Source organism: Cricetulus griseus, chromosome 3 (assembly GCF_003668045.3).
Source record: "Cricetulus griseus strain 17A/GY chromosome 3, alternate assembly CriGri-PICRH-1.0, whole genome shotgun sequence".
Classification (NCBI taxonomy): domain Eukaryota; kingdom Metazoa; phylum Chordata; class Mammalia; order Rodentia; family Cricetidae; genus Cricetulus; species Cricetulus griseus.
This window is the reverse complement of record NC_048596.1, coordinates 72,246,899-72,253,111: the sequence shown is the minus strand read 5'-3', so window position 1 is coordinate 72,253,111 and position 6,213 is coordinate 72,246,899.

The following is a 6,213-nucleotide window of genomic DNA, read 5'->3' as shown; positions in this document are numbered from 1 at the left end:
ATGAGTCTTGATCTCTCTCTAGCTGGCACATGGGAGGACTCAGGGCTGTCGGCTCAGGTGGTGGAATACGCTTGTTGTGCTCCTTCAGATCACACTGTCAACAAATGCTATGTCAGCGCTTCTACTCACCTGGCCTCAGGCATCACCATGGGACTGAGATGCTGTGCAAGTGCACCAGGAAGCCTGTTCTCACTGTTAGCAAAGTGCTGGGTGGAGTCCAGGTCACTGGGGATTGGAAATGTGCTCGGAGAGTCACATACCTTGATTTGACACTTCTGAGTCACGGAGCTGGATAGGACCAGGTTTCTCCCCTCAGATTAGGTTCCTAGAAGCCTTTAGGGTCGGGTGTACTCAGAGAACACTGAGTAGATATTTCTGCCAGTGAATTTAAAGCTCTAGAGGGGCCATAGAGATGGCTCAGTGTGTAAAGGCACCTGGCACCAAGTCTAACAGCCTGAGTTCCATCTCTGGGACCAATGGTAAAGGAGAAAAATCAACTCCTACAAGTTGTCCTCTGACCTCAGAGGACACAGGCCATGATACACATGCATGCACACATGATGTAATAAAATTAGGTGGGCACAGTGGTGCATACCTATCCCAGCATTCAGAAGACAGAAGCAGCTGTATCTTTGTCAGTTTGGGGCTAGCCTGGTCTACATAACAAGTTCCATGACTGCCAAGGCTAGAGAGAGAGAGAGACCCGGTCTCAAAATCAGCTACCCAAGAGACTCCCAAAACATACAGCATATTGCTATTCCCCTTGGTTGCCCCCAGAGGTGGAAGGTAAGTCCGTATTGCTGGAGACAACATTCACTTCAGAAACAGGGCGCAGAGGCTCCTAAGCTGGAACTGACCTGAATGTCCCTCCCAGGGGCCTAGCTCTCATGGCATCAGAAGGTACCATGCAAACTTCCAGAGGGAGGCAACTAAAAGTCCCACTCAGCCATGATGCCTATGAACCACACCAGTGGCCAGCATGGCACAATAAGCCTAAGGGTGCCGTAGTGGCCCACATATCTTGGTGGTGACCAACAGCTCTCTAATCGGATTTAAGACGTGCTCAACAAGAGAAAACCCATGCCTGGTACTGGAAACCTACCCAGCTACTCACTGCTAATGACGTCATGGTTATTGAAGGAGAATCTATAATTGCTTCACTCAACCAGCATAATCACTAACTGCATTTTAAATATTTGTCCTTATATCCTGCAGATAAGTGTAGTGTTCACCCTTCATCAGGGAAGCTTCTCTTTGCAACAGAAGGAGACAGCTACAGAAAGCCTCAACTGGTCAAAATGCCAATTTGTGGAGCCCAATGGGGATACATCTGCAAAACATTCCCACATCTAAGGCTCAGGGAACACGGCAGAAAAAGGGCAAAAAGATTGTGAGTTAGAGGATCAAGGAATTTTCTGTAAGATTGTATCTCCTAGTGTCTTAGTTAGGGTTTCTATTGCTGTGAAGAGACACCATGACCATGGCAACTCACAAGAAAAACATTTAATTAGGTAGCTTACAGTTTCAGAGGTTCCGTCTATTATGGTGGAGCATGGCGGCATGCAGGCAGACAGAGTTCTGGAGAGGTAGCTGAGAGTTCTACATCTTGCTCAGGCAACAGGAAGTAGTCTGCCTCGCTGGACATGGCTTGAGTCTGCCTCCACAGTGACATACTTCCTCCAGCAAGGCCACATCTCCTAATAGTGCCACTTCCTTGGTGGGGGGGGGCATTTTCTTTCAATCCACCATACCTAGTAATGTCAGAAAGTACATCAATGAAGTCCCACCAATATGACTGCCTACACATGAGCTGAACAAGTACAACATGAATAAACATGCCAAAGTCGACAGGGCAAAGCCCTTGAGGCTTCAACCCCACACAAAGAACTAAAGGCAACTAAGAAATGTTGAGAATGGTAGAAATAATCTTCCCCAGGGAAGAGCACACCAGTTGGCTATCCAATAGCATTAGACAGACTAAGCAGGTTATATTTAGGAATATATATGTATATGTATACATATACAATATATGCAATATATATGCAATAACAATGAAAATAGAGGCCATGAGTTAGAAAGAGCAAATGGGTCTATGGGAGGGTTTAGAGGGAGGAAAAGGAAGGGAGAAATATAATCACAAAAGAAGAAAAGTAAAATCAAAGTTTGGGAAAGACCATAGCCACCTTCACCCTCACCCCCTGTGTGGAAATGTGTTCTGTTTTCTGTCTCTTTATGAACCCCGCCCTGCACACCCCATCCCTGCTTGCCAAATGAGGATGAAAAGGAAGAGAGGGGCCTGAGACATGGGAACATTCAAGTATGTGAACTTAAGAGCCCCAAGCTGAGTTCCTCATGACTATCCTGAGTTTAATATTGGTGCCTGACGATGCTACACAAAAATACACACTGCCGTACTTGCCGCTCTTAGCTTGCTGAGAAAGGCTGAAGTCATTCTGATGGGATTCTGCCAGCTTCATTCCTGAGTGAACTCATTTGGGGGAGGACAAGCCAATGTGCCAGTGACTCTAGAAACTCAAATGTAAACAGAGAGAGAAGCCTGCTGAGTGCCACCCCCCACTCCCAGGACTGGAGATCAAACCAAGAGCCTCAAATGTGCTCCTTCCACTGAGAGTCCTAGTCTGACCGTGTTTGTAAATGAACTGAAGACAGAAGGATATCACCCAGACATTGAGGCTTCTTGAGTTTTAACTGACGTATACACTGTGTACACACACACACTCTCTCTCTCTCTCTCTCTCTCTATATATATATATATATATATATATATATATATGATATAGATATATAGATATAGATTAGATATAGATATAGATATAGATTATATAGATATATATCCGTTAATCATTGTGAGTCAGTCTCAGTCTCTAATGCAGACTACTTTGGCCCATCCAAGCCTGATAGAACGTGGACTTCAAAATGAGGGTTGTCCTAGTCATCGATCTTTCAAGGAGACCAAGCATATAGTTGTCTTGACCCCTTAGGACTTGGGGGGCAGATAGCACTGCTGAGTATCTAGTATCAGGGGACTTTGGCTCCTTTTACCTAAACCCCAATACTAGTCAGAGAGTGCTGTAGTTAAGAGCACAGGCTCGAGCAGCTCCAAGCTTCAGTGTGCACAAAAAGTTTTGAGACAGTGACCAGTTACAGAGAGTCTTTCAGTCCCCAGGTTCCTCATTTACAAAATAGGGAAATGATTAAATGAATTCAAACAGGCAAAGAACTGAAAGTGGTGCCTGGTAGATGACATGCTTAATTGTAATTAGCATCCTCATTCAACAGATGGAACCAATGCCGGCCATGCAGCCAGGAGCAGGTGGAATTTGTATAGAGATCTACGCCTTCGCATCTCATGGTCTAGTTAGTGCCCAGTGGACTACAGTGGCTGGATTAGTCACCACTGCTGTGACAAAATACCTTACACAAGCAAATTAAGGAAGGGAGGGTTGATTCTAGCTCACACATGCAGGATACAGTCCTCCTTGGTGGAGAAGGCTTGGTAGCAGAATCTTGAGGTGGTTGATCGCTTTGTGTCTGCAATCAGGAAGCAGAAAAAAAAAAGTGGATGACTATGCTCAACTCAAGTTTGTGTTTTCAGTTCCGGAATCCATGCCAGGTAATGCTGCCACCCAGATTCAGTGTAGGTCTTCCTACTTCAATCAAAAGAATCTAGAAACTCTCCCAGGAGTTTGCAGAGGTGTGTTTCCATGGTGACTAAACTCATGAAGCTGACAAGATTAATCACCACAGTGACCAAGCTGCAAAGGACTGCCAAAGAGCCACAGGATTTTGAGAATCTCTTACCTCTTCCAAACTCAGAATATTTGGGTTTTCAATATAACCTTTTAAAATCCTATGGGATTCTTTCCTGTCTCCCAGATTCAGCAAGTAACCCCTACTGCAGATAATCCTTGCCTTACCACGACCTGAGTCCGTGTAGGAAGGCAGGATGCACTGAGTAGAAGCTATACTTCAGATACGGCATTTGGATCTTTTCCTAGCTTAGTGATATGTGGTGCAAATGCAGTGTGATGCTGGCGGTGATGCAATGCTGGACAGCTGCAGTGAGCCACAGCTCCAGTCAGCCACACCATCACAAGAAGAAAATGGCCAGCCCCGCAGTGTTCTGTATTATTGTTAAGCCAGAATGTTCAGAAGGTTAGATGAAGTAAACACATTTTCTTTTTAAATATTTATTTGTGGGCTAGAGAAATGGCTTAGAGATTAAGAGCACAGGCTGCTCTTCAAGAGGACCCAGCTTTGATTCCCAACACCTGCATGTGTGATGACTCATTCCAGTTCCAGGGAATCCAGATGCACACATGCATGCACACACATGCACACATGAAGGTAAGCAAGCACCCCATATGCATAAAATACAAATTTAAACAACAAGGCATCTTAACCTTCCACACCCCATCTCACCACATACACACACACACAGTTGTGAGCTGCTGGGTATGGGTGCTCTTACATCATGGAGACATCTCCGAAGTCCCTTCATTTTCAGTTTATGACACAGCATAATAGGTTGTCTGGGATGTAACTGGTACTAAGTCGAGCATCTTTTAGTGATGGCATCTACACTGAAAGACACAGGCAGCCGGAATATGAGCTCCCTGCACCCTTGAGTATAGTTCCAAGCTTTGCTGTATCTCCTTCTTTTCACCTCTTTGCTCCCACCCTCTCTTTCAGCCATTCCTACCCTGTACCCCATATTCTCTTTTGTCCTTCCTGAGGCCCAGTTCATTATAAATCCCTCCTTGAGTGGACCTCATGCTCTGTCTCCTGCTTTCTTGTCCTTTGTCCTAATTGTATCACCTGATGGTTTTCTAGATCTTTAGACATCTTCACTAATACCCTTTGTAGAACTAAATTCCTAAAGGGAGGCAGGTCCATCTCAACCCTTCCTCATTTGAAGTGTTGTCCCAGCCTGAGTTCACAGATGCACTTAATGGCCACAGGGCCCTGAGCACCTGCTTATCATGTGCAAGGCCCTAGGGGCAGTTCTAGTATCACACACACACACACACACACACACACACACAGACACACACACACAGGCACAGATACACACGCACACACACTCACACACACAGACACACACACACACTCACACATAGACACAGAAACACACACTCACATACAGACACAGACACAGACAAACACACTCACACACAGACACACACACTCTCACATACATACACTCACACACAGACATACACACTCACAGACACACACACACACTCACACACACAGCACTCACACTCACTCACACACAGACACACACACACACACACACTTTTTTAAAAAAGTATTTTCCTTGGCCTAGTGAATACACTTGTTACTGCCATGGCATTTGCCTATGGCGTTTGTCCTTTTGCCCCAGCCCATGAGCTTAGCCAGGAACTCCATTGTGGGTGGAGCACTCCCTACAAATCCCTGTGAGTGTGACCCACCTGCTTGCTTGCCATTCTGTAACATTATACAAATGTAATCGCATGCCAGCAGCCAAGATCCAGGCCAACAGTTTATTTTGGGATATGCAGGAGCCTGTGAGAAAATGCTCGAACATGTCTTAGTCACTAGGGCAAAATACCTTTTTTCCCCAGTTCCAGCACGTTTTGAACTTTCTGAGAAAGAGCGTAGCAAAAGCTCGGGCAGGTACACACTCCCTAGTGGCATGCCCTTCCTGGACCACTCTGCCTGTGGCTGGCCCTGTGCCTCCTGCCACATCCTCCCAGCTCTGAAGTTGCTCTGATGTGTGAGAGCAGGATGTGCCAGCAGGGCTGCATTTAGCTCTGGGAATCCCTGAGCATGAAAAAAAATGAGTCTCTTTCAATACATAATTCAAAATAAACACAACAACAATAGCAGTAGAGGTATAAAGATCTCAGCTTCTCCAATTAAACTTTGTTGACTTTAACAAAATTAAAAAGTCCCTCCAGGAATGCATATGTATGACTGGGCATGTCCCCAATTCTGGGACTCCTGACACTCCTGTGTACAGTATGAACTAGTAGCAACTGAGAAAAGCTGTTCCAGCCCTAGGGGAGAATGCTAAGCAGAGGGAGGAGGAGAACAGGATCCTGTGTTAGAGCGGCAGATGGATTCCATGGTGCCCACGCTGTACCCAGTAGGAGGTAAGGCAACCACAGGTGCTGGGACCTGGCAGCTTGGACCAGTGGGGTAGAG